The 12,904-nt window shown below is 38.3% G+C and overlaps 1 pseudogene; it reads right to left on the reverse strand.

Annotated features, from left to right (window-relative positions):
- Positions 1 to 327: 327 nt before the first annotated feature.
- On the reverse strand, positions 328 to 12,630 carry LOC148523806 (uncharacterized; annotated as a pseudogene).
- Positions 12,631 to 12,904: the final 274 nt, after the last annotated feature.

A 12,904-nucleotide genomic window follows, 5' to 3' on the forward strand; every position in this document is an offset into this window, starting at 1 on the left:
ATATAACAGCCCTTTAATTCAAAATAAGATCCCTAATTACTTTTATTATGGATAATAATACACTTCTGTATTAATTCCTAAGGTGAGTTATGCTTTATTGGGGGTACAGACTGATTTCTCCCCAAAAAAACTGACCTTTTTGCCAGTTCCACTATTCGCTGCATTCGCCCTTATGTGTTTTTGCCGTGTTTTACAATTGAATAGGGCGAAAAGTGGGTGACCACATTGAGTAAGAAGGCGAAAACTTTGCCTCAAAACATGCGAATGAGGCGAAAACATTGCGCTTTTCGCCAAGCTTGACTTTTTGCGGATAATTGAATCAGCCCCTTAGTTGGAGAAGCACCCTGGACACAAAGGCTCAAGACACCGCATGCAGGTGCACTTAGGGCCTGATTCAGACCCAGGGCTGTCTCTTCCATTGGGCTTGTTGGGCAGTTGCCCAAGGGCCCGAAGCATCAAGGGGCCCGCCAGCCCCCATGCAGCCGCTGCCTGTTTTTTTCTATGCGAGCGGCCTGGAGGCCGGAATAAAAAATATTTTGGGACGCCCTAATTCAGAGCGAGTGCACGCAAATAGCGTGCGCCTCTGAATCAGGCCCTTTTTTTACGTGTACAAGCTGCATTGTGGCACCTGTTAGCATGTTTTGTATCTGTAAGCTTTGGCCAGTGATTTCCCATACTAAGGGCCGTATTCAATTTGAGGCGAAAAGTACGTTATAGGCGATAATTTATCGCCAATGACGTAATTTTCGCCAATTTCACTTATCCCCATATTCAATTTCAAAGACTTTTCGCAGGTGCAAAAAGTCTTTGTAAAAAAACGGAGATGAGTGGTGAAAAAAAGTGCAGAATTTGGGTTTTGAGGTGAAGAATAATAAAAAATAGCCTGCAGCCTTTGGAATGTTCCCTTTATATAATGTGTGTAAAAAAAATTTTTTAAAAATTCCTTAGGACACCCCAAACCTTTTCTGACACCTCCTGCTAAAAACCCCAAAAAGTCAGAAGGACTCAAAAAAGGTACTTTGATTTTGGGGGCAAAAAAAAAAACTTTGGGGAACAAACTTAAAAACTAGCGAAATTGCCTCGAGGGGGTCCCCATGTATGCGGCAGGTGTTTTCTAGAATGTCGCTGGTAGCGGCAGGTGGCTTTTTGAAGAATTTTCAAATATGACTTTAGGGACTTAAAAATATAATTGCATCCATTTTCATGTACCCCAAATTTGATGGGACTAGTTTTTTTCCCAAAAAAAGAAATCTAAATGCTATTCTTCATCATTTCTTCACAGGCGCATTTATGCACCTGCCACAGCTATTTAAAAAATCCAATTACCTTCAGCAGGCCAAATCGGGGGTACCCATAGTGATCCCTCATGTCAGACCATCTTTGGGGGGTGACAGTATGATTTACCCAAAAAGTGACAGGACTTTATGATACTTACCTTTCCACCGGGTCCCATTTTCACCGGATTCTAATTCAATACGGGGATAAGCGAGCATGCACCCGATCCCTGCAAAAAACGCAGATGATGGTGAAAAGTCAGACCTCAGACTTTTCACCTCAAATTGAATATGGCCCTATTCCTGATTTCAGGGGTTGTCTTTGATACTGCCCAGCACCTTAACGGAGTTGGTGTTTCTCTTGGTCTTCCTCTTCAAAGTAGCTCCATAGAGCCAGGGTTGATCAATGCTCGAGCAATGGATGCTTTGAAATCTAACTGATTCTTGTCATTGAATCCAGACATTCGATACAACATCCATGCATTTACACAAGTCACATTAAAATAGTAAAAGAACACCAGAATGTACCATCTCCTGTTTTTGCACCTGTGTGGATACATCACCACACACTGATCCATGAGATCCACTCCCCTCAGTTTAATGGCAAATGGTCAAGGGATGTGGATCACTTCCTCTTCTTTCTTGCTCCACATCTGGGTAGAATCTTGTGCCTGCACAGGAAGATGCAACATGAGTAACTGAGCTGTCTAGCTATTGTGTAATGGTGATGTTTTCACCATTGGTAACAACGGATGATGCACCTCTGCCTTCTTTCTTTAGGTGTTTTTCACTTCTCAACTTTGAGTGTGCTCCCATGAACCTGTTAATTTACATGTACCTGTTGCCCTGGTTGCGTAACTTTTGGAGGAGTGGAATGGTACAAAACAGGTTATCAAAAAATTACCTTGTGATTTTTATTTTTGTATGTCATCACACAAGCAAAGAACCATACAAGCACACATGCCCAGTGCACTAACTTCAACACTGTCTCCACTTGTTCCCTGATACATCTCAAACCTATACATGTACCCAGATGTTCCCGTTGTCACCCACACCTTCACACCCCATGGCTTGGTTTTCTTGGGAATGTACTGCTTGATGGACTGATGGCCCTTGAAGAGAATAATTTGCTTATCAAAAGACTGAAACTCTTCAGGATCAACTGCTCCACTAAAGGATGCCTTCAGTTTGTCTAACACAGGCCAAATTTTGACAAGTTTGTCTTTGTTTCCTGGCTGTTGAGAATAATTACAAAGGGTGCCCCTGCAAAGTGCAAAGACTAGAACGCAACCTCATTTTGGGGGCACTCTTCTGCATTTGTTTTTGTTAAAATTTAAACTTTATTAAATATACATTAAAAATAAAGATAATATAATTGTTTCCCTTTTTGTGTCTCAATAAAAATATATTTTTGATGACAATTTCTACTTCTAGGGGTAAATATACTAAAAATCGTGTCTGGTCGAGCATGAAATCTCAGGTGAGTTTAGCCATTTTCACCATCTTGGAAATTTTCTAAAGGCAAACTCCATAGAGATTTATCGATCAAATTAGAAAATCTTGGGAGAAAATGCAATCACGAATCAATACACCATCATCCAAACTCGCAAGTACTTTCCATAGGAAAAATACAACACTGGAATTTTCCAAGATTCGAGTATTAAAACTCTCCCAAGAACGGAGCAAACTTGGATGTAAAATCTTGAAACAAATAGACCTGCCTGAGAGCTGTGTGTTCTTCAGAAGGCAGTAAACTTGGGTGAGATTTAAAACTCTTGAAATTACAATTGTGTTTGGAATAGTATGTATGTGTTTGAAGTTAAGGATAATTAGCACAATCTCAGGATGCCTATAAAAGGATATAATTCACCTGCAATATGTTGTGTGAGCATTAATGGCAGACTTTGTCAGCACTGCTGTCTCATGTAAATGGCTGGAATACCAGAGGCTCTACCATCAGTCTGAAAGAACCCAGGAGCAAAAAACTGAGACGGTTGAAGAGGTTATGCAGGAGCCGCAGAGGCTGCACAGGCCACGATTTTTAGGGGGTGTTTGAACCTGAACGCATTGGTTGATGGCAAGGTCATACAGATGTTCCATCTCAATCGTTCCAACATATTCCATCTGTATGACCAAGCCAAACTGGACATAGACCCAGACACAGGACGTTCATACGCTGTCTCAGGCCTGCATAAGCTTTTTAGTGTATTGCACTTTTTTGCGACTGGAAACTTCCACTCTGTAACTGGTTCTCATTCTCCAGATACTTGACTCCGGTTATAGCAGCATTAGAGACTCTGATAAACACCTCAATCTGCTTCCCTAACCAGGAGTCACACTGGCATGCAATCATGGTTGCTTTTTATGGCATTGCAGGCATGCCTAATGTTCTGGATGCTATAGACTGCACACACATTGGGCTGAGACCACTATGGCCAGGGCACATATCTATTTAAATCAGCACCATGCCCATTCTACAAACATGCAGGTGGTTTGTGATGCAAAACTCAAATTCATGAGTGTTGTAGTCGGCTACCCTGGCTCATGTCACAATGCCTTTGTCCTCAGCCAGTCATCCCTTCATGATAAATTTGAGGCCTGACAAATGCCAGAGGGTTGGCTGTTGGGTAAGTTTTATTTATTTATAGAACACCCCTGTGCAATATCATTCCTATCTGTTATTTAATGCTGTATTATTTTCACCCCAGCAGGTGACTCTTGCTACAGTTGTTGCTCCTGGTTACTGACTCCGCTGTCACTTCCAAATTCTCCAGCGGAGCGCAAGTATAATGATGCACAGAAGTCCACCAGATCTGCGATAGACTGTACTTTTGTGCTATTAAAAGCTAGGTTCCGTTGTCTTGATAAGGCTAGAGGGATTTTGTTGTATTCGCCATTAAAAATGTCTAATATTGTGCTCATCTGCTGTCTTTTGCATAATATGTGTTTGCAGCAGCTTTTACCCACTGATTATGCCCTAGAGAGTGAGCAGGCTGGGAATTTGATGCATCAGGCGATAGTTGGATGATAGAAAGTGGAAGGCAGCTCATCAGAGAGTATTTCTCATGTAAGTATCCTTATTACCATTTCAAATGTAGTTTATTTTCCATCTGTTTAAGTTATTTTTTCAAAAATTTTTGCATTCATATGTAATTAGCCTGTCCTATAGCTCTTAAACATTAAAATTATGTTGAAGTGACAAAGGGCTAAAAAGTGCCATCAAAATCTGTGTACGGTTATTTGTCCTTAAGAATGTTTGATATGACCAAGTTTGCGAATATGTTAGTATTCAATATTTGGTCCGACTGTTTAGTCAAACAACAATCTTCCAATTAAATTTCACTAACACATTTAGGGATTAACGGCCTTAACTTTTTTTTTTAATTGAATAATCAAATAAGTTGTAAGAACATGATGAAGTAATGGTGTATTGTACTGCCTAAAACACTATTTTCCTAACATCATATATTGTTGTTTAATTATTTTTGATACAGCCTATAGCCACTCACCATACATAAACAATGTTTTCCAGTGTTCAAAATGTTTTGCACCTTTGCCAATATTCTAGCAAATCCCTTACATTGTCATTCAACCAAACATGATTTATTTTTATTTTGTTGCAAACCACATGTGTAAGTACCCAGAGTTTGAGTTTATTTGCAACCATAGTCTATACATATAACTGCAGTTGGAAATGATTTGTTATTTTTAACATGTGTAAGTTCAAAGTTTGTACTATCCAAACCAACATATATGACCTGTAAGTATGAAATACACCTTGCATCAATCACCAAACACACTACCAGTATATATTCTATTTTTAGGGTTATTTGTAATTTGTAGTTTGAAATATGCATTGTGTTTTTTTGTCCCAAAGGTTCTAGGATTTTAACAACTAATACCTTTTGTCTAGTGTATAGAACAAATAAATACAACATAACTGGCTTGTAAATTATTAGACCACACAATTTTTTGGAGATTTCCCCCCCAAAAAGTACTATTATGAATGCACAATCAAAATACACATTGGCATAAAAAAATATAGTTTTGCAAATATAATGTTGCAACTTTCTTGCAAATTTTACAGACAAAAATATGGGTTTTATTAAAAAAAAATAACCATTCACACTGGAATTTTGAAAGTTAAATGTGTAACAATTGAGAACAATGTCAACTTTTTTACACAACATCTATATTTTCACAGCTTTCCCTTAGCTGGACTCCTGCCACCCTGGCCCTGTTGAGACCCATCTCTCGTGCGGGGTGTCCATCAGGGTGGTGTTCCTACAGGGGTTGGGACCTGTGATATACCTCTTGATATTATGCTGCCACTTGGGTCAGGTAAGCGACCTAATAGTTGTGTTCCTAAATTCTGTATTATGGCAGTATGATCCCTAATTGCACTATTCTGTTGCTAAAACAAATGTAGAAAATTATCTTGGTAACAGTTTTGAGTTTCCTGATACTGTAAGGTAGATGCCTCAAACCTCATATGTGATTATCTGATTTGCGCCATTGTGTTAGCAATTCTAGTAAGCTCCTCCTTCTGAGACATCATGCTTCGAGTGTGCCTGTGCCCAATTTTATTTATGATCTAATTTTGTGTCGTGTGTGGCAAGCAATTGGATTTGTTGGTGTTGCATTTCCGCCATTGTTTGCCAGTAGGAAGTGTCTGGCTGTAGTGGTGGTGGGGTAGGGGCTAGTAGTGATGGTGTACATGGCACTGCGGGGGTGGTTGGCATAGTTGGTGTCTCGAGAATAAGGTGCAGTGTAACCATCTCGTGTTCTTCCTCTAGACCTTCCTCATCTGAATATGCTGGCTGAGGCTCCAGAGGCTGATCTTGATAATCTAGAAGATATAAGTGGGTAAGAATTGTGTTTTTAATGTTAACTCAATTTGCCTCATTTTAATGTTCTTGACTTTGCCTTAATCTCATTTCCTCAATTAGTTTTTCATTAGAATTCTACAATGTTGTTGCAGTGATCTACATTGTTGAATTTTGTGTAATAGTAAATTAAACCACAACATTATTTTACAGCATGGATGCAGAATAGACAGGACTTTTGCACTTGTGGAACTACTTTTTGCATTCTGTAATAACTAAACTCTGGCAGGGCATTTTGGGAGTTGTAGTTTCTCTACAGCTTGAGAGGCACAGATTGGCAATGCCTGATGTAGACATTCCTAAACATAACTAAATTATTGTACTTGACAAACCATGTGTTCTTTTCAGGGTACCCCAATTTAATATTTGTAAATGGAGAAATTTATTATTCTAAAATGTTTGTCTAAAAATTATGCTAACATATTCTTTGTTTTGATTATGCTTTTCTATATTACATATGCATTTTGTTTGGTTTAGGTTTTGTTAGCTTCCAGCACTGGACTGAATACACAATTGGAGCATAAAACATTGGCTTGGTCCCTGAACCACCTACCCAATACACCTCTGCAAGTTGGCTGAGCCACCCCAGGGTGCCACATCACCCAGTTTATGCAATGCTATGCAAATGTATGTTGTTTTAATGTTGTTACTCTGCTTTTCAGTATAGTATTTTACTTTTTTTTTTAACAAACTTATTGTCATCAGCAAACGAATTTGACAGATGAAATTAAATTTGTACAGACACACCAATAATGAACAGTAAAGCAGCAACCCATGGTAAAAGGTATATGAACAATAAATAATACACAGACAATAATAAATAAATTAACTAAACAGATACATTCATAGTATGTGCACTGCAGATGGAAGAAAACTATCCTGCAAGCATCTTGTGCGTGCCAACAATGCTCTGAACCTCTTTTGAGATGGGAGTTTATCAAAACATTTGTGAAAGGGATGACTATGGTCCAATACGATACTTTACTTCTAGTTCTCTTTAGAACACTAAGCCCATAAAGATCATGAATGGTTGGCAACTGCACGCCAATGACTTTACTAGCGGTCTTAACAACCTGTTCTAATGCACTCCTTTTACTCGCAGTGCAGTTGCCATACCAGACAATGATACCAAAGGTCAAAATCCTCTCAATTGAGCATCTGTAAAAATTCAACATAATTAATTTGCTTACACCTGAAGCCCTTAAATGTCTTTAAAAAAAGAGGAGCTGTTGTGCTTTTTTGATTATAGACAGCGTATTTATAGACCATGTCAGATTTGATGAAACCTTAATGCCCAAAAATCTAAAGGACTCTACCATCTCTACATCCCGACCGCTAATACAATTTCTGCTCTAAACAACTTCTTCGAAAATCAACTAACTCTTTAGTCTTGTCTCCATTTAAGAGAAAATGATTGTCACCACTCCAGACAACCAATTTTTCAATTTGCTTTCTATAGTGGGACTCATCATTTCCGCTAATTAGCCTAACGACTGCAATGTCGTCAGCAAATTTAATGTCGTCAGCAAATTTTAATGTGTATATTTTACTTTCACAGACTCACCATCCAAATGGGATGATCGAGGCCCAGCTGATGCAGATTGTGACTTTCTTGCTCTTTGTATTGGAGGCTCCACTGCCTTTGAAGTGCCACTCTGTTTCTTAAGGGGACCAGAGGATGGACCTACATGCCCCCCATAAATATATCCTTAGGAAATTTACATTATTGTATGGACGCTAAAGACTATGTGCAGTTACTTACTGGCCTCCTCAGAGTCTTCACCATCTCAATGACTTCTGAGGTGTTTTGAAGCTGGGTTGGGCTGTCAAAAATTGAAGACTTGTTAGCAAAATAAATAGTGACATTTTTAACATTTAAAACTGTTTCCTTTATTTTGTTCAATGAGGCTTAATTTAAGTTTATATTATAATATCTTTCAGTATTGTTGTTAAGGTGGGCAAAGGTATCTTCACTAAAGAGATCATTTGTGATATTTATATATACACAATAGCAACAAATATAATACGACCTGTTAGCTTTTAGAACAGGGGTGGGCAATTGTTTCAGCTGGGGGCCACTATCCTTTTATCCTGGGTTAGGTTATCTGTTTATATCACCACCTGTGCAGTCTCTTGTAGATATTGGGGATATAAAATTATTATATGAATTGAATACAGTGATACATTGTGAATATAATATTACATGAATTATTGTTTTAATGTATATATATATAATTTAGATTTTTATTTATCATAATTCTTAATAAATTGAATATTTTTATATTCTTACCAGTCAAATAGCACTTTCTTTTAATGAAGTTTTTCATTAAATTAGTTACATTGAATTGAACAAGGAAGCAACACCCTGTAGGAAGCGGCAATTTGACTGATAGTTATTGTCAGCAGACAGACTAGCTCCCTAATATATATTTTGTTATTCCACAAGCTAAGCTATCTCACATTGGTATGATACAGGACATCTGTGTGTTCGGCTTTAGTCTCCTCTAGCAGAGTTACAAATTGCCTGTGATTCAATCCTCTTGCGCTAATGTTGACCACTTTTGTAACTGTGTCCACAATGTTGCTTCATTTTAAAATGCTTTTTGATGGCTAATGCAATGTAGAAAGACAATTTGGTGTTCTTGATTCTTTTCTTTGACTTAGGGTGCATACACACCAGGACGATATCGGCACGATTAAGGTAATTGGAACGATGAATCGTGTAAATCGCATAGTGTGTACGCACAATTGCGCACTCCCACTGGTCGTATGCGACGTCTTATGATTGTCTGTGCAGCACAGACAATCATAAGATAACGCACACGATAAGGTGCCAATCGCACAGTGTGTACAGACAACTGGACGATCAGCCCACTGTACACTGTACAGCGCATTCGATTTGACGATTCAACAAATTGTCAAATCTTATGCAAAATTGGACAGTGTGTATGCTCAATTTAGGAAGTTCTGCCTTCAAGGGAAATTGGATAGGAAATCGGAACGATTAGAAATCGTTCAGGTGTGTACCCTACCTGAGTCTTGTATTCTTTTTGTGCAATCCAACATTTTTCCTGTTAGATTTGGGCTTCCATCAGTTGTCACACCAGCCAATTGTCCCCACTCCACTCCAAATTTGTTGTATCTTTCATGGACTGCATTGATGCCAATTCTTCTGTAATGTCAAAATTTTCATTGATACTTCGAAGGAAAATCATCAACTGAGCTGTGTCTTTAACATCACGACTTCCATCTAGTGCTAAAGCAACAAAAATAGAAATCGTTGACTTTATTTTTTAATTGCAGTTCCATATTCCCAGATATATCCTCAATGCTCCTCACAACAGCGCCTTGATAAGCTAATGTTTTCTTGTCTGGTCAGAAGATTACTGCAGAGTCAACAATACATTCCTTTATGAATTTGCCTTCAGTAAATGGTTTACTGTTCTTGGCGAGTTTGTATGCTACTATATAGTTCATCCTTTCCTGTGCAGTTTATAATCTTATAAAAAACTTTGCTCTTTTTGCATTCGAGCAACCATCTTATTGGCTTTCTCTGATTTCTCTTCAGTAGATACATTTTTATACTTAAAAGCATGTTTTGTCTTAAAATGCTGATTCAAATTATATTCTTTGAACACTGCCACAGATTCCTTACAAATTACGTACACAGCTTTTTCACCCACTAGTTTAAAGAAATATTTAGCAGTTGATTCTTTGTTTAATTTTTTGCATTCAATGTCTTCCTTTCTTTTATTTGTGGAACTCATGTCTCAATCTGTTGATAATTAAAATTAAAATCAAGATTGGTGTGGTTATACACAAGTTTCAGGAGGCCATTACAAATGGTAGAATCAAAAGTATCAAAAGTATGGACTGCTGAATAATAAATAAAAAAAAATCATAAATATGTGAAATATACATATATACAATGTGGACCTGCAAAAGCACACATGCTCCCTTTACATCGTAATTTTCATATTTGAGAATAAATAAAAAAAACAAGTAAAAGTACACTTAACATGAGTTTGAGCGAGGCCGAATAGTGCGGCCTCACGCAGATTTTACCTCGCACCTACTTGAGGTGTGAGGTTAAGTCCGACAGCGGGGACTCGCACACGAGGTCTCGGGGACACCCGCGTGTGGAATCCCCGCTAATTGAATCCCGACCTGCGCGATAATTAGCCGTGGGGTAAACCCCGCGGCTAATTGGATATGCCCCTAAGGCACACCATGCTGCCTTGAGTTGTCGCCTAGCAGCTGAATATCATTTTCTAGGTCAACCACGGTTTGCATTTTATAATTGTATTATTGTATGAGGCAAAAAAGGGAAAAACAAATATATCAGACAGGTAGAGACATTACTGTACAGATATTCTGTAACAAACGAAAGGGTTTTTTTTTTTTTTAAATCCCTAAAAAAAAGGGCTTACACAACAATGCTGCAGATTAAAGACACAAACAGATCAAATAAGCAGAAAACCTGTTCTGACCTACCTCTTTCCATAACCAAAACTGTATACACCACAGTTAGCTAAAATTAAATGTGTGGCAAATACACTACTATATTTTTACCCCTAAATAAAAATATGATTGTGCATTTATTTGAGGTGTCAAATTAACATTATAGACTATCAAACAAGTGAAAACATAAAGTACAAAAAATATAATTGCAAAAAACTTAACTTATAAATCCGCCTAGGGGTATCGGTGTCCCGCTCGTGAGTACACCTCACCACTTCCTAAGGAATTAAGGTCTTCAGGGGCTCCTCATACTCCATATATATTTCCTGACATGGGGAACCAGAACCAGTCCGGGCAGCTTCCTTGGACTCGTTGGCAATCTTGACCTTCACTCATTTCTTAATGTCAGAGAACCGCTTCTTGCAGTTGTCCTCTAACCTGCACTTAGGGCCCACGGCATTAACCGCCTGGACAACCCCAGCCCATATGGCGTTTTTGCGCCAAGCAGAGGTGCTGGCAGCCTTCCTCCCAAAAAGAAGATGATGGTGTTTCATCACTTCCATCACCAAGGCAAGGTTCTGGCCAAATGTGAACTTCACTTTGTGGGCAGTTTTTGTTTTGCCTCCTCCTCACTCTTTTCACCTGAGGTGACATGGGGCTGATTAGCAGCCACCTCCTCTCCCTCACTCTGTCCCTGTCTCTCCTCTTCACCTGACATCCTCCTCTCACCACAAATACAAATAATACTGAAAAAAAAGACAAATAAACACAAACATCCTCTCCCACCACTAGCAACACACACACACACACACACACACACACACACACACACACACACACACACACACAAATAAACACTGACCGGACCAAATAAAATACACAATACACATAAAAATAGACACTAACAGAAAACTGACAATTCAACAAATATGCATGATCTTTTCACACACCAAACAGCAATCACAAAATGACCTCTTAAAAATACTCCTATCTGATTCTCTCTCTAAACTCCTAACACAAAGCCTTGAGGTTCATCCATTTCTGGGCATATTTATATGGTTTGGGAATATTCCATCACATGTCACATCTTCAGCTAATCAAAACATGCTAGAAAGGTGTGTCTGCGATCATTTCTCTGGACTTGGTTGTGATTGTTCACTTTTACACACGCAGGCGGGAGAATTCTCACTCGGGCGGATGGGAGAATTCTAACTCAGACGGCAGAGAGATTTCTCACTCAAGTTTTCACAAAACTCACCCGAGAAATCTCTGTTTCATATACCATCGAAAAACTCGATTTAGCAAAACTCGACTGTTAGTAAATTTATGAGTTTCACATTTGAAATCTCAACTGAGTTCCAGCTATGTCCAGCGTGTTTGATCTCTACCAAACTCGAGGCAAACACAAATCTTAGTAAATTTACCCCTATACTCAAAAGAGTCAAGAATAAAAATGTCAACCTCTCACTTATTATTGTTTGGTGGAGGTACCTCAACTACTTCATCATCATTGTTGTTTGTTTTACTACCACTTTCACTGCAGCTACTAAAGCTCACTGCTTCTTCTCCCTTCAGGTCTGGCTGCCATTCATCATCATCATCAATGTCAGTGTCAGTATCACTGGAATTTGGAATCTCTTCTACTACTCTGTACCTAACTCTGTTGCTAGATGCTCTTGATATCTGGGGAAACAAAATACTAATAAAGTGTCCACCACTACTACCACAGCTTCTACTTATGATAATAATTTGAAATAATTTACAATTTAAAAAAGTTAAGATAACATATAATGATACATATAAGACTATCAGCTGTCAAAACTGGGATATATGGACATATTATTTTACATCAACTGTGAAAATTTTTTTATTTAGTATTTGATCAAAACATCTACCAAATTATTTTCTATATATTACTTTTATTTTGTTACGTGCACTCCTATCTTGGAGTAAAAATATTTTACAGAGATCCCTGATGTGGTCAGTGCTTGTGAACTTTTCTCAGCCATTTCATTTGGACCTTATTTGCTTTTGTAGGAATTAATAGCTTCTGCTAGGTGGCATAGATTCTAATATTGGTAGCGGTCCAAAAAAGAGGACACCATGCACTAGTTATGTCAAAAGAGAGTTTCTATAGGTGATAACGACTTTAAAACAGCTGTCCACTTTAGTGGCCGCTATGCATGAAAGAGGTAAACACTCTCAAAGCTTGGAATTAATCATTTGGTTATAGCTTCTAACTTTCCCACTACTGAAAAGAAATATGCAATTGTTATTTAAGTT

Source organism: Taudactylus pleione, unplaced genomic scaffold, assembly GCF_031769625.1.
Source record: "Taudactylus pleione unplaced genomic scaffold, aTauple2 ptg000127l, whole genome shotgun sequence".
In the NCBI taxonomy this organism is placed as follows: Eukaryota; Metazoa; Chordata; class Amphibia; order Anura; family Myobatrachidae; genus Taudactylus; species Taudactylus pleione.